The sequence below is a fragment of the Chiloscyllium punctatum genome, chromosome 9 (assembly GCF_047496795.1).
Source record: "Chiloscyllium punctatum isolate Juve2018m chromosome 9, sChiPun1.3, whole genome shotgun sequence".
Lineage (NCBI taxonomy): Eukaryota > Metazoa > Chordata > Chondrichthyes > Orectolobiformes > Hemiscylliidae > Chiloscyllium > Chiloscyllium punctatum.
This window is the reverse complement of record NC_092747.1, coordinates 110,872,125-110,887,538: the sequence shown is the minus strand read 5'-3', so window position 1 is coordinate 110,887,538 and position 15,414 is coordinate 110,872,125. Positions and strand designations below refer to the sequence as shown.

The 15,414-nt window shown below is 42.5% G+C and overlaps 1 protein-coding gene across 1 annotated transcript in view; it reads right to left on the bottom strand.

Moving 5' to 3' along the window:
* pcca (propionyl-CoA carboxylase subunit alpha) overlaps positions 1 to 15,414 on the bottom strand; it is a 372,170-nt gene that overhangs the window by 5,712 nt on the left and 351,044 nt on the right. The window lies entirely within an intron of this gene.

The following is a 15,414-nucleotide window of genomic DNA, read 5'->3' as shown; positions in this document are numbered from 1 at the left end:
GAGGGGAACATACTTTTGACATCCACCAGGTCAAGTTCCCTGAGGATCTTAGGTGTTTCAATTGTAACCCTTAATTCTTCTAAACTCCAGAGGATACAGACCTAGCTCGTCTGGCTTTTCTTCAGAAGGCAATCTGCTTACGCCAGATATTAAACCTTCTCTGAGCTGCTTCCAATGCATGACTAACATTCTCCCCGTGTCTGCGTGGGTTTGCTCCAGGTGCTCCGGTTTCCTCCCACACTCCAAAGATGTGCAGGTCAGGTGAATTGACCGTGCTAAATTGCCCACAGTGTTAGGTGTATTAGTCAGGGGTATATACAGGATAGGGGAATGAATCAGGGTGGGTTACTTCTCAGAGGGTCGGTGTGGACTTGTTCGGCTGAAGCGTCTGTTTCCAAATTGTAGGGAATCTAATTTAATCCTTCTGTAAGTATGGTGATCAGTAATGTGGACAGTACTCCACATGTGGTCTCACCAATGCCGTGTATAACTGAAGCATAACTTCCCTCCTCTTGCATTCAATTCCTTTTGCAATAAACCATAACATTTGATTTGTCTTCCTGATTATTCACTGAATGTGTGTGCTGTAATTCATGCATGTATTTCAGAGTCTGCAACCTCCCACCGTTTAGATAGTACACATCTTCTTTATTCTTTCTACCAAAATGGACAATTATCACTCTTGCCCACATTATATTTCATTTATTGGATCTTTGTCCACTCATTTTACCTGTATCCTTTTATAGGTTCATTATGTCCTCTTTGCAACTCAATGTTCTACCAATCTTTGTGTTGTCAGCAAACTTATCCACTATACTTTCGTTCCTTTCATCCAAATAATTTACATAAACAGTAAAGAATTGAGGCCCCAGTAATGATCCCTGTGGCACAACACTCATGACATAATTCCAGCCTGAAAAAAAGACCCATTTATTTCTACTGTCTGCTTCCTGTTTAGCGGGCCAATCTTCTAACCACCCCTGAGTTACTCCCTACACTGCGAGCTCTTATTTTCTGCCGTGACATCTCTTACAGACCAAAGATGTGCAGGTTAGGTGGATTGGCCATGCAAAGTTGCCCTACAGTATCCAGGGACGTGCAGGCTAGGTGAATTACTCACAGGAAATTACAGAGATAGGGGAGGGTCTTGGTGGATGCTTTTCAGAGGGTCAATATAGACTCGATGGGCTGAATGGCCTGCTTCCACATCGTAGGGATTCTATGATGATACTCAAGACTTTTGATTTGGCATATTATTAAATATCTTCTGAATATCTAAGTACAATATTGAAAGTTTAATCAAAAAGAAAAAGGAGACGTGTAAGGTTTAGGAAACTGAAATCAGAGTTAGGTCTTAAGGAATATAAAGGAAGTAGGAAAGAAATTAAATAGGGAATTAGGAGGGCTAAAAGGGGAATGAAATGTCCTTGGTAAGTAAGGTGAAGGTGAATCTCCAAAGTATTTTAGAGATATCTTAAGAGGAAGAGAGTAGGTAGGGAAATGATAGGTCCAATCAAGGACAAAGGAAGGAACTTAAGCATGGAGCCAAAAGGAGTGAGTGAGGTCCTCAATGAGCACTTGCATCCATATTCATCTCGGAGAAAGACATGGATGATGGTGAGATTAGGGAGGGATACATTAATATTCTAGGGAATGTCAATATTAAGGAAGAGGAGGTGATAGTAGGCTTGAGAAACATTAAGGGAGATAAGTCTCCACAGCCAAATTGGATCTATTGCAGGATACTGAGGGAGGCAAGGGAGGAGATAACTTGGGCCATGACAGAGATATTTCCATCCTCTTTAACCATAGGCAAGGTCCCGGAAGACTGGAGAATAGCCAATATTATTCCTTTGTTTAAGAAAAGCAGCAGAGATAATCCATGAGATTACAGGCTGGTGAGCCTTAGTGATAGGGAAATTATTGGAGAAGATTCTTAGTGACAAGATTTACTGGCATTTAGGAAAAGAATGGACCCATTAGGGATAGTCAGCATGGCTTTGTGGAGGTAGGTCTTGTCGCACAAACTTTGAGGCTACATGGTGGCTCAGTGGTTAGCACTGCTGCCTCACAGCGCCAGGGACCCAGGTTCGATTCCGGCCTCGAGCAACTGTTTGTGGGGAGTTTGCACATTCTCCCCGTGTCTGTGTGGTTTTCCTCCGGGTGCTCCAGTTTCCTCCCACAGTACAAAGATGTGCAGGTTAGGTGGATTGGCCAGGCTAAATTGCCCACAGTGTTCAGGGAGGTATCAGTTAGGTGCATTAGTCAGGGGAAATGTAGGCTAATGGGTCTAAGTGGATTACTCTTCAAATGGTCGGTGTGGACTTTTTGGGCCGAGGGGCCTGCTTCCACACTGTAGGAATTCTAATTCTAATTAAAAAAAAATTGATTTGAATTTTTGAGGAAGTAACAAAATGATTGATATGGATAGGGCAGTGGATGTTGTCTATATTGACTTTACTGAAGCACCTGACAAGGTCCCTCATGGTCGGCTGGTCCAGAAGATTAAGTCCATGGTGAGTTGGCAAGTTGGATACAAAATTGGCTTGGCTATAGAAAATAGAGGGAAGTGTTTTACTGACTGGAGATCTGTGACCGATGGTGTTCTGCGAGGATCAGTGCTGGGACCTCTGTTGTTTATAATATATATATATAAATGATTTGGATGAAAATAGAGGCAGTTTGATTAGTAGGTTTGCAGGTGACATGAAAACCAGTGGAGTTGTGGATAGTGAGGAAGGTTGTCAAAGGATATAGATCACTTGGAAAGGCAGGCGGAATTGAATCCAGACAAGTGGTAAGTGATGCTTTTTGGGAGGTCAAACGCAAGAGGAAAGTATTCAGTAGATGGCTGGACCCTTGGGAGCACTGATATACAGAGGGATGTTGGGTGCAAGTCCATGAAAAGTGGCAACACAAGTCGATAAAGTGGTAAAGAAGGCATATTGCATACTTGACCTCATTGGTCAGGGCATTGAGTATAAAGGTTGGCATGTTGCAGCTGCAATAAAACTTTAGTTAGGCCACATTTGGAGCATTGTGTACAATTCTGGTTGCCACACTATGGGAAGGAGCTTTGGAGAGTGTGTAAAAGCCATTTACCAGGATGTTGCCTAGATTGGAGTGAGTTAGCTATAAGGAGATATTGGACAAACTTGGATTGTTTTCACTAAGTTTTGATGGGTGACTGGCAACCTGATAGAAGTATATAAAATTATGAGAGGCATGGATAAGGTGGACAGTTGAAGTCTTTTTCCCAGGATGGAAGTTTCAAATACTAGGTTTAAAGTGAGAGGGGAAAAGTCTAAAGGAGTTGTGCGAGGCAAGTTTTTTTTACACACACAGAGAGGTTGGTGCTTGGAACATGCTGCCAGGGGAGGTAGTAGAGAAGTTAATGTTTCAGGTGTAATCCTTTTTCAGGACCTCTTGATACTGCCTGGCTTGCTGTGCTCTTCAAGATCCTTGCCTCTCTATTTTGGATTTCAGGATCTGCAGTTTTTTTTTGTCTCTAGAGGAGGTAGTAGATGCAGAAACGATAGTTTCGCTAAAGTGGCTTTTAGACAGACACACAGGGAATAGAGGGATATGGAACATGTGCAGGCAGATGGCATTAGTTTAGAATGGCACCACTTTAGAATGACATCATTGTCAGCCCCATCATGGTGGGTGAAGGGGCTGTTCCCGTGCTATATTGTTCTAATACATGCCACTAGATCCCCATTATCTACAACACAAATTACTTCTTCAAAAACCTTCAATAAGTCAGTTAAATATGATTTCCCTTTGACAAAACCATGTTGGCTCAGCCTGATTACCTTGACGTTATCCAAGCACCTTGTCATGATGTCTTGAGTAATAGCTTCTAACATTTTCCCCAAGGCAGATATTATACGGAATGAAAGACAAACTCTCCATTATACCTTTGTGGTATGACATATTAAAGATACCTTGAGAATCAATACTGAATCAATTCCTTAGATCCAGCTTTGGTCATTGTGATGAAAACAAAAAGTGCTGGAGATCACAGTGGGTCAGGCAGCATGTGAAGAGAGAGAGCAAGCTAATGTTACGAGACTAGACGACTCTTCATCAGAACTCATCGGATGCTGCCTAACTAGCTGTGATTGCCAGCATTTTTTGTTTTCAGTACAGATTCCAGCATCTGCAGTAATTTGCTCCTACATTTAGTCATTGTAGAATGCTGAGAGGGTTGAAATTATAGCAAAACTAGTAAAAGGAGAAAAAAAAAACAGAAATACATGGAGAAACTCAGCAGGTCTGGCAGCATCTGTGGAGAGAAAGCGGAGTCAATGTTTCAGGTCAAGTGACCGTTCTTGAGAACTTGTAAAGGAGAATTGACTTCAATGTGGCAAATATTTAAACAATACAAGACAGTACTGTCCTTAGTAACCACAGAGTCTTGTGTGTGTCGGCTTGAGAGAGGGTGCAGGAAAGTTTTGTGGCAATGTTCTAAGGATGAGAGCCTTCAGCAGTGTGCATAATTCAGCAAAGTTGTAGTTATTCTCCTTATAGAACCCGAAGGTTGAGAGGAAATTTGATAGAAGAATTCAAAATTTTCTTCTCTTCTTTGGCAATTGCTCATGGTCGATGATGACTTGCTTCCACCTTGGGATGGTGGGTGGGGGGACGAATAGGTTCTGTGGTGGCTGAACGGTTCAATTCTGGAGCTGCAGACTCTGTCTCAAGTGGGGCAGGTAGTGTTTGAGGAGAAGGGTGGATGGATGCTCTGGGTTCTGTGCGCTTTTTCACTTGGCCTCCATGTGCTCCATTCAGTGACGGTCAAAGTGATTGGTGCCTTTGCAGATGATTCTTCTCCAAGTTTGTGTATTCAACGGCAAGCTATTCCCACATGTGGGTGGGGGGAGGTTGCAATTGTTTAGAGAGGCTTTCGGAGTGTCCTTGTAGCATTTTTTCTGCCCTCTAACTACAGTAATCACTTACCATTGTGGAGGTCGGAGTAGAGCACTTGTTTCGTGAGTCTAGTGTTGGGGATGTGGACAATGTGGCTTGCCTATTGCAGCTGATCGCGGTACTGAGGATATTGACCTGGGAGAGGGTGCTCATGTTGGTACGTTTATCCTGCCAATGGATTGCAGGAATTTGTGAAGGTAGCGATAGCGATGACTCTCCGGGGATTTGAGATCCCTGCTATTTATGGTCCATTTTTTTGATGTATATTGGAGGGTGGAAAGTATGGCTGCTGTTGGACCGTGAGCTTGGTGCTGCGTTTGCGGTCTCGGCCTTCAAGGCTGCACTGGAGTTGACGCTGGGTTTCTTTGTCAATATTTGCTTGCAATTTAAAAGGAGGGTCCCGAGATACGGGATCCACGCTGCCCAGGGGTGTGCTGAGGATTATGATAGCAGGCTGGCAGCTTTGTGTGGCAGGAGTGGGCTGGCAACGAACTTTTGTTTTCCAGATGCTTAATCTGAAGTCAATTCTCTTAAGCGCCTCAGTGAATGCATCGGCAATGGTCTGTAGCTCTGACTGTGCTGGCACACAGGCATCGTCTGAGGGTAGAGGGAGTTCCTGTTGGCAGAATGGTCAAGAACCAGAGGAAATAGATTTAAGGTGACTGATAAGAGAAGTAATGGTGACATGAGGAAAAGCCTCTGCTGTGAATGGTTAGAACTGGAATGGACCTGAACATGGAGAACAAGAACAAGAACAGGGATAGACAAAAAAGCAGGGCTACCGTGCCATAAGACGAGATGAATTGTAGTAGCTGAGAGCTAGGATAGACAATGGGCTGAGTGATCTCCTTCTTTCTGTAATCATTCTCGGACTGTGGAATGCTTATTTTAGTATATTAACTAGCTGGTGTTTTAGACTGTAATCTCTGACTAGAGAAACATATAGAACTGCATATTTAATAGCTGGCAGTACACCAGTGTGCAATGTGTTTGGCACCAAGGCCCAATGTAAATCCTCTGGAGATGAAAAAGATCGCATGCCACTCAACAATTGGCAGGATGCGATCCTCTGCCCAATTCTTAAAAAGAAAGCCTTGCTTTCCCCAGTATCGTTTCAGCCTTCTCTCGCTCTTTCTTTCTCTTTCTCTCACTAGGAGGGCGAGATTGGTTTGGATTTTTCGCATCTGCTGTCAAGTGTCACTCCCCAGCTCTCAGGATGGAGACAGACAATTCAAGCAGAACTCACAGGACATGGCTTTTTTTAAAATCCTCCACTTCTGTTGAAGTAGATGCTCCATCTGGTGGCCTGGACTAAATCTGACAAAAATCACCTGCGGGAATTGGATCATTGCGACTGGCTGCCTGAGGGTTCTTCAACTTATCCAAACTTGCCAATTTGCAGTCAGTTTTCAGTTTACACCACTTAGTTGAAAACTGCCCATCAATAAAAAAGCATTAAATCAATCTTAGAATTTATAGCGCTGACGCAAACCATTTGTTCCTTGTTATTTGGATAGTTATTAGTTGACTTCCACCTGAGCTTCCTCCAATCCTACCAAAATGTCACCAACTCTCATTCTCAAATCCCTCCATAGCCTCATCTTCCCTATTTCTGTCAACTCCTCTAGTCCACACAATATGTGCACTTCTCAAATTATAGCCTTGTTTGGTTCCCTGATATTAACTACTTCTTCAGCTGCCTTGGCCATCAGCTCTGTAAATCCCTCCCTACATCTTGATCCTGCTTTAAGAAACTCCTTCAAAACTACTTCTGAGACCAATCTTTTGGTCCTCTGTCATCATAGCTTTCTCTGGTGCACATGGCTTGCTTCGCAAAATGCCTTGCCAAGTTTTATTATGCATTAAAGCTGCCAAATGAAAACAGGTTTTTGTGTACATCTGACCCGAAATGTTTAACCTTCTATCTCTTTCTCAGTCATGTGTTTATCTAGGGTTCCGTGTAATGCACCTCTATTATTCATCTTAACCACTTCACATGGCAGTGAATTCTACATTCTCACCATTCTGTGAAAAAACTAACAATCATCCATCAGATCTATTAGTCAGTTTTGCTCAGTGTGCAGTTTTGGGTTTATTACAGATTTTATTCTGTGGTAATAGGAATAGGATTCTAGAAGTCAGTCAGTCCCTCAACCTGTAACACTGTTTAGTTAGATCATAATTGATCCGTTTCTTAACTTCATCCACTTGCTTTGGTTCTATGTCGCTTTATCCATGACCCAATAAAACTCTATTAATCTCCACTGCAATTTTTTTCAATTCACTTCCAGCCTCAGCAGTATTTTTGGGGACAGAGTTCTAAATTTCTACTCCCCGCTGTGTCAAGAACTGTTTTCAAATTTCATCCCTAAATGGACTGGCTGTAATTTTTAAGGTCCTGTCCCTTTGTACTCCCCCAGTCAGAGTAAATAGTTTATCTTTATGTAATTTATTAAATTATTTAATAGAAAAAGAACAGGGAACATGGCAAATATCACTGAGATATTAACAGTGCCAGGAGAGGGTGAAGATTATAGAGTAGGAAAGATGAATTTTTGAAGCTGTTTCAGCTTCAGTAACATCAATTTAATATCAATTTATTAAGTACTTTACAATTTATTCAGTAATTTACTTTGTAATCCAAGACAGCACTGGAGTGTGGTGGCATTATACACGTTTCACTGTATCTAGGAGTAAGTGACAATATTAAATAAATCCAAATCATATTTAGACCACATTTCACAAACAATTTCAAAGTTATTTTGAAGGCTTAATGATTATGACAATCACTCTTCAGTGTTACTTCCAAAATAGTTAAAAGCCCTAGAAGTCTTTCTGACAAGTTCAGTCATTGATGATGGACTTCTCTTTCTGCCTCTAACTGATGCAAAGTTTGGTCGGTTGGAAACACATACCTTTCATCCAGTCTACAGCATCCCTTCCTCTCTGACACCAGGTCAGGGTTCACATTCGCATCAGATTATCAGACTAGCAACTCATTAGACTGCGGTCCACTCTGGGCCAGAGTGAATTTGCAGCAAAGAGAGAGAGGAAAAAAAACAAACCTGGCCCATTTACTGCACAGAGTTTGGCATTTTAGGAGCTTTTGAACATCGCACAGCATCACCACTTTTTTTTCAGATTTTCAGACATCTCTGACTGATGATTAATTGTGAGTGATGGGAAATAAGACCAGCTGCTTGCCATGGCCTACAACATTACTATAATAGATATAAGCTGCCAATTTTCCAGGTTTACTGGCACGTCTTCTCTGTGCAATTAAGGGAAGTTCTAAATGATATGGAAATCTATCAAGGCCCATTTATTTTCACAGAGTGGTTCCTCCCTGGGGACTTGCATCTTAAAATTTTGGGGACAATCCAATAAAAAGGTAAACTGATTTAGCCTTTGCAAGTATATTAAGACATACGCCTGATGTAAGAACATCATGACTGTGGGGATGGCTCAAGAAGATTCTGAAGTCCATCCTTTAAAGACATCTGCTATATTTTCCAAGGGGTGCTGCCAAGTGCCCTTTAATTATTCCCATGAATGAACCCTCATATAAAACAAGATCCCAAAGTTACACACAGGCAAATGTTATTAGCAGAAAGCACTGGATGCAAAAACTAACAAAATAAACCAAGCAGCCCATTAAAAATTCTGCATTTTACCACATATATTTATAGCTTTATAGTGTATTAGGCTGAGAAGCATCCAGTAGAAATATGGAAGGTGAAAGGTTCTAACAAATTCAAGCAATCACCTGAAATAGTAAATGAGTATTGATGCAGGCTACCCAAGGTAACATTTACAATATTACTGAAACTTCAGTGCGCGCTGATGCCAGGAAATGCTCTAAACTAAAAATGCAAAGCATGACCGTCCCTGACAAGGAATGCCACAATTTTGGTCCTGATCCGTTCGAGATGTGAAATGAGCATAATATATTTGCTGGATGTGGCATACAGTAACAGCTGTGGTTTTCCCACATGAGGCAGTGTGCGCTATCATGGGCTGTGATCGGTTTTGAACAGATGGAAAAATACATTAGAGTTCCCCTGCCCCCACACACCCTCCCGAAACCCCCCGCAACAAGCATTTACTGTCTATCTCCTCAAGAAAACAAACTACAATGTCTTTTCGTAGTCAAATAGGGCGGTCACGAAATCACTTCCTTTTTTTAAGTTGCGTTCTTCCAGCAGTAGCTTTCTTTTAGCTAAGTTAAAATGAAAATAGAAAGCAAGAGGATTTGAATTGTTTGTTTTAGTGCAGGTCTTTCAGAAATGTGAGGACTGCAATGGAACTGGTGCCAGTGACATATGGCTTTCTGTGGTGCTAAACATTCATACAAGAGACAGGTTCATCAGTCATTTGTGTATCTGGATTAAAAAATTATCTCCTGATGGATGATATTTAGAGTTTACCTGCTGCTTAAACATTACCAAAGAAACACAGGTTTTTAAACCCATATGACATTAGAAACTGCAGACCATGAAATACTTTTGCTTTCAATGCTTGTATCATCCTTGCCAGGTAATATGCAGTAATAAATAAGCTTATGAAACTCTCAGCTAAAATCCACAGCCAGGGTCAGATCTGCACAGACCAATTAATGCAGAGCATCTGTTGTACAGAGCAGTACAACACCATAGAACAACTTTGGAAGCTTAAACAAAATAAAACACTCTGACTGCAGTACTTCCAAAATGAAAATCATCTGAATGAAGTAAAAAGTCTCATAACTTCCTTCAGGCTTTATTAAGAAGCATGAAGTCCTTCAGTAAAGGTTCAGTAATATAACATCTCTCTTTGTTCTGTCACATCCTGTGTTTGTCTGCTCAGTGTGACAGAAGGCACAAAGAAGGTCATGGGGGTCCAGCTGCAATATCACCTTCTGTTTGGGCAAAGCAAAACACAAACAAGGGATCGGAGTAAAAATTATTTCACTCTAAAGAATAGGACTAAGGATATGAATAATAATTCCTGAAGATTTCCTAGATCAGGGTCGAAATGAGGTATTTCTCTGGGAAAATATATCCTTAAACCAGAAAGGACTTGTTGTCTATTTTAGTTCTTGCCCTTATCTTTTATTCAGTGTTTTTGAAGACACTGATCAGGAAAGCAACTGATAAATTGCAATTCACATTGCATTTTTCTGTCAGAAGACCAGTCGCTTCTATATGATGCAAGATAACTTAATTTGTTTGTACAAGTTGCTTGGTTTGCCTTGTTTGTATCTTTAAAATCTTAACTAGTTTTCCTCTCGTCCATTACACATTTTCAAGTTGAAAGCAAAACACTGTTGATGCTGCAAATCTGCAAGTAGAAAATGGTGGAAATACCCAGGAGGTCTGGTAAATCTGTGGAGAAAGAAACATGAGTTAACCTTTTCAGTCAATGGTCTTTCAATGAGATTGGGAAAAGGGGTTGTAAATGTCAGAATAATGAACAGGTTGCTGTTCTAAAGCAAAAACAAAAAAAAATCAAGGCCAAAACATGCAAAGACCAAGAAAGAAAATGGAGGTGCAGATGGTTTTGCATTGTCAAACTCAACGCTGAATGCAAAAGTCTGCAAAGTGCCTAATTGAAAGTTACTCCAGCCTGTAGTGGGCTCTACTGGAACACTGACAGCAGTGTGAAAGCAAGGTAGAAAATTAAAATGGCCACTGCAAGCGCTCTGTCATATGCACAGACAAAGTGGTCATCCAACTGCCATTTGGCCTTCCCAATGTAGAGTTGACCCTAGCGTGAGCAGTAAATGCAGTTTGAAAGAACTACAGTTCTCCTTATGGCCCAAGGCCCCAAAACCACCTTTCAGCTGAAACTGAAATTTACATGTAATCACTTGGATCAAAGAGTTGCATGTAAGGACTGAATGCAAAGCAGATAGAGATGCAAAGGAGTTTAGGGACAGAGTTCCAGAACTTGGGTGCAAAGCAAATGAAGGCATAGTTGTCAACAGTGGGAGGATGAAAGTTGACTATGCAAGAAGCCAGAAGTGAAGGTGTATAGAAATCTCAAAGGCTTTAATGCTGGAAGAGGTTACAGGGATATGGGAGATTGGAGAGGAGGTGGCGTGGGGGGTGGGGGCGAACTCATGCAGTCTTGAAAACAAAGATGAGAATTTTAAAGTCAAGATCTTGCAAAACATTGCAAACAAACAATTCATCTTTAAAACATGTAGATTATAAATTCATGTCACTCAAATTGATAAAGCATATAATTTCCTGTTCAATGAGAGGGAAACAGAGTTAATGTTTTGAAGAAATCATATCGGCCTTGAAACAAACTGTTTTTCTCTCCATAGATGGTGCCAGTCCTGCTGAGTTTCTCAAACACTTATTTTTAATTTCAGTTTTTGCTTTTATTTCCTGTTCAAATGTTATGTTTGTAGCTAGCAGTACTAAGACACTGAAATATAAAGGGTTTGCAATTTAGGTTACAGAATTTTACTTAAAAACAGGCTTGTGAATTCATGCCTTTATTGTCCAATACAGTTGTGGCATTCGATAGATTATAATTATTGCCTGCAGGTTCAATTGTACTGCACTTCATCAAACAAGGCTCACATAGGGTGAAACTGGACACAGCAGCAGAGGCTGCAGAGCAGCCAACTCACAGATGCACCATTACGGGCCCCAAATGATACTGGATACTATTCATGTTGCCAATTCTGGTTAAACATATTCCTGGAAGTCTCACTGTACAATCACATGCTGATATTCTCTTACATCCTCACCAGTAGTTGCCAGGTGTACATCCACTGTCAGTGTTCTGCTATTGAACAATGCCTGAATGTGAACAGATTCTACATCCCTAAATGTCCCTGAGAAGGTGGTGCAGTTCTTGGGTTGTAGGGACAACCACAGGGATCTTAGGAAAAGATTCTGTGATTTTAACCTATTTGCAGCGTAGGAGTTATGATATAGTTCCAAGTCAGGATGTTAATTAACTTGGAGGGGAATTTGCAGGTAGTAATGTTCCTATGCGTCTGATGATCTTGCCCTTCTAGGTAGTAGAGGTCATGGATGTGGCTGGTGTTGTTAAAGGAACTTTTGTATGTTACTGCATTGCATCTTGTAGATGGGAAATATCACTGGTACAATGTGTCAATGTTGGAGTGAGTGAATGCTGAAAGTGTGCCAATTAAGTGGACTGGGTAAAAACAATGACTGCAGATGCTGAAAACCAAATACTGGATTAGTGGTGCTGGAAGAGCACAGCAGTTCAGGCAGCATCCAACGAGCAGCGAAATCGACGTTTCGGGCAAAAGCCCTTTGTCAAGCCACTTGAGTGCCTTTAGAGCTGCGACTCATACAGACAAGTGGTAAATATTCCATTACATTCCTGACTTGTGCCTTCGGGATTGTGGTCAGTTATCGGGGAAGCAGGAGGTAAGTTACTTATCACAGAATTCACAGCTTCAGACTGCTCTTGTAGCTGTAGTACCTGCATGGCCAGTCCAGTTCAGTTTTGGTCAATGATAATCTCAGAATGTTGATTGTAGGCAATTTACTGACAGTAATGCCACTGAACATCAATGAGAGATGGGTAGGCTCTCTCTTGTTGGAGACTGTCGTTGCTTGGCGCCTGTGTGGCACAAATGTTAGTTGCCACTTGTCAGCCCAACCCTGAATGTTGTCCAGATCTTGCTGTAAATGGAGACCCACTTGAGTGTCTGAGGAATTGCAAACGGTGCTGAACATTACGTAATGATCAGTGAATATCCCCAACTCTGACCTTATGATGGAGGGAAGATCATTGATGAAACAGCTGAAGATTATTGGGCTTAGGACACTATGCCAGGAAACTCCTGTATCTGATGTCCTGGAGTTGAAATGACTGACTCCCTACAGACACAATCATCGTCCTTTGTGCTAAATATGACTACAACCTGCGCAGTCATTACTCTAAATGATTTCAGATTTGCTAGGGCTCTTTGACGCCATATTTGATCGATGTTGTCTTGATGTCAACAACAGTTACTCTCACCTCATCTCTGGAGTTCAGCTCTTTGGTTCAAACCCAAATGGAGCATTCAGAGTAAAGGTTATTCCTTTGCAAGTGCCACTTGATCACAGTGTTGACAACTCTTCCATCACTTAGTCGATGATACAGAGAACAATTACAGGCCGGTGATTGGCCGGGTTGGATTTGTCCTGTTTTTTTGTGGATAATGTTCCACATTGTCAATAGATGCCAGTGTTGTAGCTGTATTGGTGCAGCTTGTCTAGGGGCACAGCACATTCTGAAGCAAAAAACTTTAGCATTACTGTCAGAATATTGGCAAAGTTCATAGGTTCAGGCTCCAGTGTTTTCAAACATTTCTTGAAATCACATAGAGCGCTACTCTGCGATCAAACGCTGATTGTTGAGGTGTTGCCATGAAGAACATACCAAAATGAATATCTAGGCTCCAGCCTGTGTAGAGTTTGCACATTTTCCTCATGTCTGCATGGGTTTCCTCCGACAGTCCAAGGATGTGTAGGTCAGGTGAATTGGCCATGTTAAATTGCCTATAGTGTTAGATGCATTAGTCAGAGGGAGATGGGTATGGGTGGGTTGCTCTGCGAAGGGTCGGTGTGAACTGGTTGGGCTGAAGGGCCTGTTTCCACACTGTAGGAAATCTAACCTAATCTAATCTAATCTTATCTTTAATTAACTGACTGAATAATTCTTCGCTATCAGTCAAACAGCCTTTTATTGTCTCTCCAATATTTTTGAGTATAATTAATAAACAAATACATTGAAAATATATTCAAATATAAACATATTTTTTATTGCTTCTACAATCTTTCTCCTTAGTTTCTAGTGTTCTGGAGTCCCCTTGTTAATTGGCAGATACAGATTTCATGAATCATACTGAAATACCTTGCGTATTAGATAGCAGGTATCAAGCAAATCCGATCTTCAGTCTGAAAATCACGTTGCATTTTCATACTGCTCCAATTAATGAAAACTACAAACATTTGTATGGAGCCCACACTATGCTATAAAGGAGTGTTCTGGCGCACTGACCTCTATACCACTGAAGCCAAACGCCAGCTCGAGGACACCTCTTCCTACTGCCCCTAGACCATGACCCCACCCCCCATCACCAAACCATCATCTCCTAGACTATACAGAACCTCATCACCTCAGGAGATCTCCCACCCACAGCTTCCAACCTCATAGTCCGGGAACCCCGCACTGCCCGGTTCTACCTCCTTCCCAAGATCCACAAGCCTGACCGCCCTGGCCGACCCATTGTCTCAGCATGCTCCTGCCCCAATGAACTCATCTCTACCTGCCTCGACACTGTCCTATCCCCCCTAGTCCAGGAACTCCTCACATATGTTCAAGACACCACCCATGCCCTCCACCTCCTCCAAGACTTCTGTTTCCCGGCCCCCAAATCCTCGTCTTCACCTTGGATATCCAATCCCTCTACACCTCCATTCGCCATGACCAGGGCTCCAAGCCCTCTGTTTTTTCCCCTCCCGATGTCCCCAACAGTACCCTTCCACCGACACTCTCATTCGTTTGGCTGAACTGGTCCTCACCCTTAACAATTTCTCCTTCGAATCCTCCCACTTCCTCCAGACCAAAGGAGTAGCCATGGGCACACGTATGGGCCCCAGCTATGCCTGTCTTTTTGTTGGTTACGTAGAACAGTCGATCTTCCGTAATTACACCGGCACACTCCCCACCTCTTCCTCTGCTACAATGATGACTGCATTGGTGCCACCTCGTGCTCCCGCGAGGAGGTTGAGCAATTCATCAATTTCACCAACACATTCCACCCTGACCTTAAACTTACCTAGACCATCTCTGACACCTCCCTCCCCTTCCTGGACCTCTCCGTCTCCATTAATGATGACCGACTTGACACTGACAATTTTTACAAACCCACCGACTCCCACAGCTACCTGGATTACACCTTTTCCCACTCTACCTCTTGCAAAAAGGCCATCCCGTATTCCCAATACTTCCGCCTCCACCGTATCTGCTCCCAGGAGGACCAGTTCCACCACAGAACACACCAGATGGCCTCCTTCTTTAGAAACCGCAATTTCCCTTCCCACGTGGTTAAAGATGCCCTCCAACGCATCTCGTCCACATCCCGCACCTCCGCCCTTAGACCCCACCCCTCCAACCGTAACAAGGACAGAATGCCCCTGGTGCTCACATTCCATCTTACCAACCTTTGCATAAACCAAATCATTTGCCAACATTTCCACCACCTCCAAAAAGACCCCACCACCAGGGATATATTTCCCTCCCCACCCCTTTCCGCCTTCCACAAAGATCGTTCCCTCCATGACTACCTGGTCAGGTCCACGCCCCCCCTACAACCTTCCCTCCCATCCTGGCACCTTCCCCTGCCACCGCAGGAACTGCAAAACCTGCGCCCACATATCCTCCCTCACCTCCATCCAAGACCCTAAAGGAGCCTTCCACATCCATCAAAGTTTTACCTGCACATCCACCAATATCATT